Here is a 12,865-nt window from a genome sequence, read left to right on the forward strand (position 1 = left end):
GGTCTTGGCTTGTTTTGTATTGAAGAAAGGACTAAAAAAAATTTTTTTTAAAATCATGAATGACTTTTAAAGACAGTGGAGTTGTTGTCATTCATGGGACTTACAATGATCACATTCTTCCTGTACCTAAGAATCAAAAGGGGCTCATAAATCGGTAGGCTTCCTCTTCCTGCATGCTAGCTGCCAGGGCGAGGTCGCCCTCCTTAAAGTGTATTTATGGAGTTGCGATGCCTTAAAGGCCCAGTTTTTGAGCATCAGAGACCGGGCTCGATGCCTTCAGCTGGATTTCAAGGTGAGCGAACCCGAGACCCCGGCACCGATAGCTTGAGGTCACACGTCAAATGCCGCGACCTTGGGCTCTGTCTGAAGATGGGCCCCTGGAGAAGAAGGATGGGCGGCCATGTCCCGACCTCAGGCTGCGCCGGGTCCTCTCCACGGGGGTACAGGGCAGCTACGGTCACGCCTCAAGGTCGGCTGCGTTCTATTAAAATATTTGTCTCTGTATAAATTAATTTATTGGTGCCTACACAGCTCGCCCCTCTCCTCCGCTGGACTTTGTGAACTAGGAACCAGAGAAGGCCTGGCCTATGGCTTCTCCCTGCGGCCGCCCTGCCTGGGCAGAGCCAGCCCGGCGGGTCACCGACCGTTGGTGATGATGACCAAGGCTCCCAGGTAGTGCGGCTGGGGCGCGCCAGGCGGGAGGCGGCGCTGGGGCCTGCGTGCCGGGGCCGCCGCGCGCCGGCCGCCGCCTCAGGGGCTCTGGGGCCGCAGACGAGGCCGGGCGCGGTGGGCGCTGCGCCCCCCAGCGGCCTGCGCCGGGCCAGCACGCGGTGGTAGTTGAGCAGCACGAAGGGCAGCTGCGCGGGCGCGCCCCAGGGCTCGGGGGCCGGCGGCGCGCAGCACTCGGGCGCCGAGCGGGCCAGCGCCAGCCGCGTCCCGTCGCTGGCGGCTTGGCGGGCGGCCTTGGCCTGGCCCAGCGCGGGCTCCTCCCGGTAGTGGCCGCAGCTCGGGAAGCTCGGCGGCGGCGGCGGCGGGGGCGCGGTGTCCTTGCCAAACGTGCGCGCAGCAGCGGGCGCTGTGGGGACAGGCGATACGTTAGATGCTGGCATCCAGGGAGGGAAAGGCCTGCCCCAAGCAACGCCACCCCTGGGCCACCCGCGCCCAACCCTCGGGCTGCCACCGTCCTTCTTGCGTGCATTCCAGGCGCGCATTGTACAACCACAAGGGACAATTGCAAATGTCCTGCGAGCTGTGTTAAAAAACAGGTGTGATTCGTGTGGACTAATGTACCTAATGCAACATACCAGGGAACGTCAATGGTGACCCAGATTAAAAACTGTTTATTCTTTGGTGGGGAAGAGGGTTCTTTCTTGAACAGCACTGGCCGCTTTTCCATGTCCATAGATGGCCTTGCCGGCTAATGCCACCTTATTGAACAACAGGGGTCTAGAGGCTACCAAGGGCCCTCCAGTCTACCCTTGTTTTTGCTTATCCCTGGAGAGGCGCTATTATGATCCTGCTGAGAGGATCATAATTAAACCAGCCTTCTCAATTACATGCCTGACATCAATTAGCAATCTGGGCTTTTTACTTTATGAGGACCTTTGTCTTCCTTTAATACCCAAATGATTAGGAAGTTGATCCAAATTGCCTCAAATTAACATCTTTGGTGTCCCCCCTCCCACCAAGCTTATGATATGTAGGTAGTTATTAACCTCCTTCACTTTTAAAATATCAATAAAAATCAAATTCTGTGTATCATATCAATAAAATATGATATCAATAAAATATCAATAAAAATCAAATTCTGTGTATCATATCAATACTGAACCCCAAAGAAAAAACAATTATTTTTAAGTCCATCTCAAGTGAGTAATATTGTCAACTATTGTCAAAACCCTTCACTTTGTTTTTCTTGGCTTTGTGAAGGACCCGGTGACCAGGGGGTACTGGGAATACAAATCTGAGGAATATCTGGTTCTTAGGACAGGCCCAGGCCCAAGACAGGGTGGCAGGCCCTGATGGCCGATGTGGTCCTTTTTAAATTGTCTACTTTTGAAAACATTTCCTCATGATCATCAAGAAGGTTAGATTTCTCCCATGAAATCTCAGGTTGGTATGAAATCTATCACCCTCCTGGGCACATCATCTACATTTACTGCTATCCTAGTAACAGCCACAGGACATTCACACCATCTTGGTCTATAGTCTGAGCCTCAGTCAGGTCTGGGTGGATCAGGTATACATCTCCTGCAGCTAACCCTCAGTCCCCACCTTCCACCCTCTTCTTGGGGTTGGTCCAGTAAGTCAAAGGAGTTGGCCGGTGTCCTGAGCAACTGGTGGCACTCCACTAAGGACTGCTTACCTGCCATCAGGGGGAGAAGGCTAAGAAAGCCACTCTGATCTTTGTTGTGGTTTGAACTGGCAAGTCAAGACAGACACATCACATGGCTTATGATCCCATCTGACTGATGAAGAGACTGAGGCCTGGAGAGTTTGTTATTGTTCTAGATCTGGTGAGTGGCACATTTGTCCCTGAGCCCATGGGTTATCACTACTCCTTTTCTGCACTTTGAAAGCAGCATGAGAAGGAAATTGGAAGCCTCTTTGTCTCTCAAGATCATTTTGGGGTAAAGTGAAAAATAATCATGTAAAACAACAGACCTATTGATCCCCAGCCCAGCAAAACAAGAATAAGTAATAAATAAATTACTGGAACTGGGGGTTCTCAAAACCTGGGAGGGGGTTTGGAAATCACAGGCCTCCCTGTGGAGTGGAGGATGCCGAATTTATATGGAGTCTGAATGTTCAGAACCCTGTCCCCTTTATAGTGCCACTGGTGTGCACGAGGCACAGGTGACTTTCTCTCTTGTGAAGCACAGGAGAGCAGGGAAGCTGTACTTAGGAGCAGAGAAGGGCAAGGTTTACCCAAATCCCGAGGACTCCGTTTCTGTCTGCCCCCACCACCACCTACCGCCACAGCCCCCAGCTGTTCCCAGTCCTCCCCTTGGTGTCCCCACCTGCCAACAGGACCCACCTTCATAGTTTGGCACGAGGCTGTGCCGGGCAGTGTTCATGGGCGGTTCGGAAAGGTTCTTAGCTGGAGACAGGTTGCTAGGCACTAGGGGGTTGGCATAATGCCACTGGCATTCGCCGCTGGCTGGCAGTGTGCTCAGGAGAAAGCATGCCACCTCACATGAGGATCCCTGGGGCTGCCCGAACTTGGCTGGCAACATTGGCTTTTTACCGCTGAAGACATGCGAGTCCAGAGGGAAGTGTCCCTAATGGTAGGAGAAGGGCAGGCTGTAGGATGGCGGGTACAGAAGGTCACTGCCTTCTGAATGGAGTTGCTGTTCTGGGGGAGCCGAGGCATTGACGGGGGGACTGGCTCTCCAGCTTCCCAGCTGGCCACATTCCAGTTTGTCCATTTGGAAGGAGTTGTATTGCTGCATGGAAAGAAGATGGATGGAGGCCAGCCGAGGGGCTGTGGGTAAGCCATATCCCTGCCCCATGCCAAGGTGGGCCTTCCCCAGTGACCCACCCTCTGGATGGAAAGAGACCCCCACCCCAAATGCACATGGACGCTTGTTATATCTGACAGAACACCAAGTGCTTTCAAAGGGGGAGGAGAGGGAGCACACTTGTAACCCAGCTGCTTGGGAGGCTGAAGCAGGAGGATCACAAGTTTGAGGCCAGCCTCAGAGACTTAGTGAGACCCTGTCTCAATGTAAAAAGGGCCGGAGATGCAGCTCAGGTGTATAGTGCCCCTGAGTTCTATCCTAAAACTAAAAAAATAAATAAGGGCTTTCATTTTTAAAAAAATATTATGAAAACATGACACATGTGATGTGCTTCTAACCCCTATTTACATGGAGTCTAACAGGCTCATGTGCCCTCCCAGTGGTCTTCTAGTTCCTATTCTTGACAAGTCCACCTGGATGTCAGCTGTCCCCAGGTTATGTCACCACCCTGTGGGCAGGACATCCTTGGGGACCCGCTCCATTCTGTAGAGATATCCAGCTACATGTTCAGAGGGCCGTCACTCCTTAGCATACCCAGGGTGTCCCAAGCCCCTGGAACAGACGTCAGCTGCATCCCGTACCACGGTGGGTTACCTGTGGGGGGTAAGGGTATGTCCTCAGCTTTGTCTTCATGTTTGTGTTTTTGGGTTTAGCTAATTTCCTAGTTTCTTGTGAGGTAGACAAGGTGGTCCTCCAGGAGTCCTGGGACTTAGAAGTGGAGACCTGGTCCAGTGACAGCTGAAGTTCCTTGTATTCGATGTCCCTGGAAAGGGAGAGCAGGCCTGTCATGAGGAGGAGTGGTGGAGGAAGAGTGGCTTCCCTGGCTCTGTCCCCTGAGTTATTTCCTTCTCCAAATTCCTCGGATCCTCTCACTGAGCTTGGGTGTGGGTGGCATTTGAGGACAGGACAGCTCAATCTTGTCATAAAAGCTGCCTGAAGCCCCAAGAGGGTGACCCAGGAATGCTGGCAAGATTAGTGCTATTTGGCAGGAATCGAGGGAGGTCAGAAGAGCCCTCTCCAATCCCATACAACCCAAACACAATTCCTGGGGACATCCTGGGCCACTAAGGCTGTCAAGGCAAAAGGGAGGGCCAAAGTGCCACTAATCACATCATCTCATCCCTGGTGCACATCTGTGACCCAGCTGATTCCCGTTGAGCACCCGGGAAGCGGGAGTGAGGGGCCCTGTAAGGGCCGGGAGCCTGGAGTTGGCCTTGTCGGCTTTCACACCAGAGGCTCCTGACAGCTGCAGCATCCTGGCAGCCAACTCAGCATCCTGTTCCTGGAAGGAGAGGCGGCCCTCCACGTCCAGCCAACACCTTGGTGCTCGAGAATAATAACTAGGCCGAATCATTTCTCCCTTACAGTTTTGCCGGGACCACTGTGCAGCTAACACACAGAGACCCAGCGGTCGCTCTGCGCAGAACCTGGAACCTAACTCCTCGTTGCCTTTTTTCCCCTTCCACTTTTGGGATCAAACCCAGGGCTTTTTGCAGGCTAGGCAAGTGCTCTGCACTCTCGGCCCCACCACTGCATTTAGAACACAAATGAGGACTCTTTTCTGGGGTGCTGGGGGACCATGAGTGCATCGAGTACAGGACTAAGCCTGGGGTCAAGGTGGTTTAATACACAATAGCTTTGGTGGGCAGAGTGACTCATGTTCAATTGCTTCCAATGGCCTTAAATGTATTTGCAACTGAACTTGACCTTTGGGAGTTTTCAGTATTCTCTGTCATTTGCAACAGGCTATATGGATAGATGATGGGAAATGAGAGATTTCCTCTGTCCCAAATCGTAGAAGCATTCAAGATGATCCAGGTTTGTGGACATGGATTATGTGAGCTTGTATTCCTGATCCAGATGTGCACTTCTTTGTACCCTGTTCAAGGTGGGGCCTTCCCCCAACCCCCCACCTGGGCTCTGTGCTGGGATCTGAGTCCCCCCCCAGCACTCACTCCTCTCTGCTGAGCGTGGGAAAATCTGGACCCTCCCCCCAAACTGGACTCTTATTTTGTTCAAATAAAAACAAAACAGGAGACAAATGAAGAGTTTTGGAAAGAGACAGAGCCTTAGGTGACACTTTTGGAGCGATGCAATGAGTGACAGGAGGAAGAGCAAGGGGAGGAACAATAGGGCTGACTTACATGAGGACATAATTGATACTCACGATGCAGTGGGGCTAGGACGAGCGGTTGTTGTGCATGACGGTGGCGTAGCTCTGCACCCACACCCAGCCGCCCAGCTTGGACAGCAGCCGGTAGTACTTGGTGGTGACCTGGCCCTTCACCAACACTGCAAGCACAGGGTGACGAGTCCACGGGCCCCACTCTGGGATGCCACCCCACCAAGGACCTGCATCCTGGGCCTTGGGGCCAAGGACCCCTCTGAACTTGATGGAAGAGTCAGGCACGCTTACACACACACTCACACCCAGATGCTGCCTGCAACCTCAAGGAATCCACTAAAACCCCCGAGTGAACAGCACTGTTCCACTGCAGGGAACAGCCCCTTGGCAACTCGGTACCTGGCAGGGCAGAAACATCCATCTGCTTTTTTAGAATCCAACATGTCACAATTATGTCTTAATCCCCCCAATCTTTAATGGTAGAGAGGGTGAGTGATGTAGTTATTTAAACAAAATAAAGTAACTGCAGGGCACTGGGCTAGGAGTCAAATGTTGCTGATACCCAGACACTGTGTATTCACAGCGAAATCGCTTGCTACTCTGTTGCCATTAAATTTTTTTTCCCAATTACCCACTTTCTTGGGGCCAATTCATTTCCTGTGTTGCTCGGGTAGCAAAGTCCTCTGCTTGGTGACAGAGTTCCTGAAAATTGGGCCTGTGGGCCCATCTTCTATGCATGGGTGCAAACCTCAGTGCTGAGCAGCTCACCCAAAGCCTCAGTGGACCCACAAACTGTGACTCTCCCTTATAGCTCTCAAGGAGGCCCATGGAGGCGGCCTGGAGGGGGAGGCAAGCGCCAGAAGCTGTGTGTGGGAAATGGAAAGAGTAAAGCTCCGCCCCATCTGTCCACCCCCAGCTCCAGAACATTCTTGTTTCTCAAGGTACGCCTAGCACCAGGCCCCCAACTAGCAGCCGCCTGAGCAGAGATCTGGGGAAGAGACCAAAGGGGCTAAGTCTGTGACTGTACTGGCTATCAGCACCACCTCATTCGGCTGTGGTATTGTACCAACAAGACAAAGCCCCCCTTTCATCCCCACCCAAACATTCCCCCGGCTCTCCCTGCCATTTGTGCTTTCTGTCCACTTTAACACCCACATCAAAATATTTTGGTGCAGAAGGAAAAAATGCTACAAATATAGTCAAGGAATTATTAACCTTAATATATAAAGAGTTACTGCCAATTTATAACACTCAGACCCTGAAAGCAATACAAGGGAAAGACATTAACAAACAATTCACCAAAGAAGAAACACAAATGGGCAAAGTAATGAACATGTGTTCAACTCACTGAACTGACTCATAGAGAGCCCATCCATCAAATCAGCACAGTGTAGGACTCCCTCTATCCCAAGTGTCCAGAAGAGGCAAGTCCACAGAGACAGAGAGAAGATTTGCAGATGCCAGGGGCTGAAGGGGGAGGGGGATTGGGAAAGAATGGTAACAGGACTGGGCTGCTTCTGGAGACCTTGAAAATATTCCAGAATTAGAAAAAAGTTATGGCAGCACAACACTCACCAAAAACCACGGAAATGGTTAAAAAGGTGAGTTTATCTAAAGGAGAGAAAAAAAAAGAAATAGCAACAGGCAATCTGGCTAATCTCTGGAGAAGGTGTTCCCTGTGCTGATGGAAGGGAGTCGGCCTGATCCTTTGGGAAAGCAATGTGGTGGCTCATCCCCTTCCAGGTTTCTACTTCCAAGAATGGATCCAATGGAAATAAATTATGAGCAATGTAAACACAGACTAATGTACAAAGAGATTCGATTTGCTTAAAACAGAAGAAGAAAGTTTTGGGGAGATTTACCTGCCCAACAATGAGGGACAGGGTAAATAAGTTATGGAGTACTATGCAGCCACTGAAACAGCGATTCGTAAGAATTTGTGGTACAGTGGGAAATGCAGATGACATAGTGTTAAGACGAGATTCAGGAGTGCACAGAGCAGAACCCTGATCATAAAAGAATGAGCTCACATGCGTTTGCACACGAACCAACGGTGTTCTTGGACCAGCTACTGACCCTCTTGTGACTCAGTTTCCTCGTTTATAAAAGAAGGATAACCCTAGCCCTATGTCATATGGTTGTTGGGAGGATGAGGCCCTCCGTGTGAAGATTTCTGCCGTGGCGGACACAGATGACAGGATCAGTACCTGCTCACTTGTCTCTGACTGGTAAAACCACAGGTAATTTGCATTTTCCTCATTTCAGCTTTTCTTCATTTGCTAGATTTTCAACAAGAAGGAGGTGTGAGTTTTAGAAATACAGGGCCACATCCATCAGGGCCACATCCTAAGGACAGTCCTGCTGTGTAACAGCCATCCCATCCCCTTGGAGAGGCAGCTTCCTCTGGGATGTTGTAGAGACCTACTCTTTCTATCCAGAATCAACATGGCAGGGGCAAAATCAGTGCTGATGAGTGTAGGCAGAGGCAGGATTGAGAGAAACTTTGTAGCGCTTCTCCTCTGGGGGCTTGCTTTTTAAGCAATAATAACCCCAAATGAACTAACAAAAATCCCCAAGGTTTCTATGTCCAGCTCTTTCCAAATGCCTTGCCTTGTTTACTCTATTACCACAAACTGTAGCTGAGGACACATGGAACTGTGGGAGGAAGAATTAGTGGACTCCAGAAGGTTCTCTTAGCCATCTCTGGGGTGAGCCGATTTGTTGATGGCTCCCATATAACCAAGAGATGCCATCTAAACAAACTGGAGTCCCAGACTCTTCTTTCTTTAACAGAAATGCTTGCTGGTCTCCTGGACTTTAAAATCTATGCCTAAACCGGTCACAGTGGTGAACACCTGTAACTCCTGTGGCTCAGGAGGCTGAAGCAGGAGTTCAAAGCCAGCCTCAGTAACTTAGTGAGGCCCAAAACAACTTAGTGAGATCCTGTCTCTAAATAAAATACAAAAAAGGGCTGGGGATGTGGCTCAGTGAGTTAGTGCCTCTGGGTTCAATCTTCAGTACAGAAAACAAAAAAATCCATGAGTAGCAGTGCCTGTAAAGCACCATGGGAATACGACCTGAGCTTTTCTTATCTCTGATCTTATACTTTACTTCCTCTTATTTCTTACAACACTCCAAAAAACTATTCGTAACCATGTCAAGCTGGATAAAATGAAGCCAGCTTATCCTGCATATTTTAAGAATCAAATTACAGAAATTGCTGAGACCTGATTATCTCGGACCTTCCCCAACTATCATTTTTGTCTAATTCTTGACTCTGCTATGATCAGGCTAGATACAGAGACCAATCAACCAAATATTTGGTTTTTTTGATTTTTTTTTTTTGCTTCCCTATGACCCATGGCAATAGTCAACACATCAATCCAAATCGAAATCCTAGACACTTAGTCACAACATTCCTTGGTGTGCATCAATTCTCCCTCCAGTCTGTCATCCTTGATTAGCTGCCTGAAATGATCCCAGGCTGCAGAACTATAAAGTAAATCCCTTCTTGTGGTGGTGGTGGACGAGGAGTTCCCTCAACCATGAGTCCCGAGGGCAGAAGCCCGCGCTGCACCCCTCGGTGTGTGGCATCTCCAACACCACCATCGGCAACGTCCTGGATTCTGCGTGATCCACGCTTAGATGAAAGCCCCTAGTTCTGTTTTTTTTTTCCCACCCATGCTGGGATAGAAATTCTAATTCCATAAATATACTGTCCAGAGAAACAGGCAGCCTTCCTGGTCCTTCTAGAATTCCTCCTGCAGGTCTGGGCATACTTCTATTCTGTTTTAGATTTTTTTTTCTTTTACTCCTCTTTACCTCCCAGTATCAGGGATTGGACCCAGGCGTGTTCTATAACTGAGCTATATGCTTGGCCCTTTCTATATTTTTAATTTGAGACTTGCCATTGATAAGTTGCCCTCCTGCCTTAGTCTCCAAAGGAGCAGGGATTGCAGGCTGCACCACCTCACCAACATTTATATATATATTTATATGTGTGTGTGTGTGTGTGTGTGTGTGTGTGTTGTAGAGGGACTTTTACTTATTTATTTATTTTTATGTGGTGCTGAGGATCGAACCCACTGCCTCGCACATGTGCTAGGCAAGTGCTCTGCAACTGAGCCACCACCTCAGCACGCCATCTCTGTTTTACATTTTAAGGGTAGAAAAGGATGCTGCAATGCCTGTCCTGGATTGCATGGGCAGTGTCTCCCCCAAAAGAGATAGATATTGGATCCTAATCCTTACAACCAGGGATGTGTGAAAGAGTCTTTGCAGATGTGAGCAAGTGACAGATCTCAAGACAAGGTCCGTGGGCCCCACTTCCAACAGCAGGTGTCCCTATAAGACACGCAGAGGAGACACCATGTGAAGATGAGGCCAACTGGAGTGATGTGGCCCCAACCAAGGGACACGTGAGGCCACCCAAAACTGAGGATGATGGAAGGCCCTCCCCTGGAGCCTCTGGAGGGAGCTTGGCTCTGCGGTTCTTTGACTTCCGACTTCTAGCCTCCAGAACGGAGAGACAATACCTTCCTGTTGTTTCAGGCTACCCAGTTTGTGGTAATTTGTTACAGCAGCTGCAGGAAACGAATCCCTTTCCCTGCTGGGAAAAAATGGTACAAGCAGTCCCTGTGCCCTCCATGGGACTCCTCTACCAGATGGGACTCCAGAGATTATGTAGCTGGTGATGAAACCCATCTTTTGGGACTGGGTCTCCATTTCCCAGTACAATCTCCCCCACCACCAACACTACACCTGCTAGTTGGGAGGTAGATGGACCAGGAAGAAGACATGCCAACCCAGGGGAGAGAGGAGTCTCCTAGGGAAGAGCAAGAAGGCCCTTGCCACTAGCAGCCTCTTGATCTTGCCCTTCTCCGTTTTCAGAACCATGGGTTTCATAAACCTGTGTTCTTTATAAATCACCCCACCTGTGGTATTTGGTTGCTGTTTTTTTAAAGAGAGAGAGTTTTTTTTTTATTTTTTATTTTTTTAGTTTTCGGAGGACACAACATCTTTGTTTGTATGTGGTGCTGAGGATGGAACCCGCAAGCGCGCTGCCGCTTGAACCACATCCCCAGCCCAGACTCTGCCACTTTCTATTGCCTTATACTAACTTCCCCACTCCTGCTACGTGCCTGGCCCCCTAAGCATCTGAGTTTATGACTACCATGTGTCCTTCAGAGAGTGTTCTTCTCGGCTCTATACAAGTTACTCTAATGTCCTATAATTTTGTCATAACAGTTCTGCTTAAAATTTTGTAAACTACACATTCAGGCCCCAAAGCCTTTCTGGGACATGGCCTGCATTCTCTTCTGTCATTTCGGCTTGGGGGCCTACCAAAAGAGGTGAAATTCTCAGTCCTGTGGAAGGTCATGATTCTCCTGAACCATGGACACAGAAGCCCACCAGGTGTCCCTCGACACCTATCATCAGGTGCGCAGACACGGAGCCCTCCCCACCAGCCTGTCAGGGTGTCTGGGGGAGCGGGGCCTCTCTGGTCTGAAGCCAGATGACTGCATCGTGCCTGGGGTCCCCAGGCACTCCACAGCCCCACAGGAGTGAGGTGGGGGGGGTGGGAAGGCCACAGTCTCTCCTGTGAGGTCTTCACTTGTGGTCATGGAAGGTTCTGAGGTAGACCTGGCACAGCCTCACTTGGAGACCTTCCCTGGGACACCAGGCCCACTTGCCACTGTGGCCCACAGAAGCCCCCTTGGGCTGCGGTGCCACTCACACTGACCCCAGAGGCCTCCCGACAGCAGTGCCAGGCTCTGCTTTTGCTCACACTTGCCTTTCTGGAAGGCTGTGAGTTATTTTTCTTGGGGACCACGATTCTGCAGACCCCATGGACTCCCAATAAAGAACATCTTTAAAAAATGTGTGAAAACCAGCTGACTATGGCCCTCGTGTCCAGTCAGGCCTCTGCAGCCATCTGTGGAGGATGGAGCGGGAGCAGAAGAGGCTGCCAATGTCCCTGTGTTCCTAAGAGAGCCAGCAGGCCAGCTCTAGCTGATCAGAGCAAAGGACTCAAGTGCAGGGTCGGCAGTAGCCATGATGCAGCTCTGGGTGGAGCATGGGAGGGCAGGAGGCTAGAATAGCAGGCCAGCCTGGGGGCCTCCTCTCGGGCCAGGCCCCTGAGCCCTAGCACCGTGTGACAAGACTGAAAAATCACATTGCACAGTTACGCCTTCAGCCTTCTCAGGCTTCTCACATGCTCCCCAAGCCGCCCAGCCAGCTGGACTGAGGCAGCCCAGCCCACGACATGGGTGAGAAGCAGGAGGGATCGGGTCCCCTGCCATGAGGTTCCCTGTGGAAGGCCTCACCCTACTACCTCAGAGCATGTGACTGTGCTGGGGGACAGGCCCTCAAAGAGGTGATTACAGAGGCCTGGGGTCACATCATTCATGTGACTGGCATCTTTGCAAGAAGAGGAGATGGGGTCCACAGATGCACACGGGGACGTCCATGTGAGGGCACAGGGCAAGACGCTACTTACAAGCCAAGGAGAGGGGCCCAGAAGGAACCAACCCTGCCGATACCCTGATCCTGGACTTTTCAACTAAGAATTGTGGAAAAATAAGTGTCTGTCACTAAGGCCACCTCGTCAGCAAGTTTTGTCATGGCCACCCTCACAATCTCGCCCAGTCCCCATGAGGTGAAGGGAAGAAAGGACCTGGGTCCCTGGGTGGGCTCTATGGGGCCAGCAGCTGGACACATGGCCCCAGGAGGAGAGGTGGCAGCCGCTGGCATCCAGCTGGAGTGCAGAGAACTGGCCTGTGTGGGGGCTCCCTCAGCCCTCAAGCAGGAGCTGGACTGGAGGACGTTGCAGCTGGCCAACAGGGTCCCAGGCAAAGAAGGCAGAGAGGTGACGGTGCCCCTGAGAGAGGTGTGGCCCCACCAAACAGAGAGAAGTCGAGAGCCAGGGCTGGCAGGAGAGGGGAACTGGTGCAGGGCCAGTGCCTGGACTGCGTCACACAGCCCCAGATGGTGGCCAGGGGACGTGGGAGCTAAGGAGGGACTGGGGGAGGCTGACCTAGGCAACAGACGGTGGCCACTCCCGCTGCCTGCCTGCTCTCCCTCCTCAGGCCCTGCCCTGAGATCAGTCCTCAGGCAGTGATTGTCAGGGGCTGGAATCTAACTACATGGGCTCCCTCTCCCTGTGGGCTCCATAATTCTGGGGCAGGGGCCATACAGGCTCCAGAGTCCCGGGGACTGA

General features: G+C 51.2%; 1 pseudogene; it reads right to left on the reverse strand.

Annotated features, from left to right (window-relative positions):
• Positions 1-636: 636 nt before the first annotated feature.
• Positions 637-12,865, reverse strand: part of LOC144372899 (single-minded homolog 2-like) — a 35,989-nt pseudogene continuing 23,760 nt past the window's right edge.

Source organism: Ictidomys tridecemlineatus, unplaced genomic scaffold, assembly GCF_052094955.1.
Source record: "Ictidomys tridecemlineatus isolate mIctTri1 unplaced genomic scaffold, mIctTri1.hap1 Scaffold_186, whole genome shotgun sequence".
Taxonomy (NCBI): Eukaryota; Metazoa; Chordata; class Mammalia; order Rodentia; family Sciuridae; genus Ictidomys; species Ictidomys tridecemlineatus.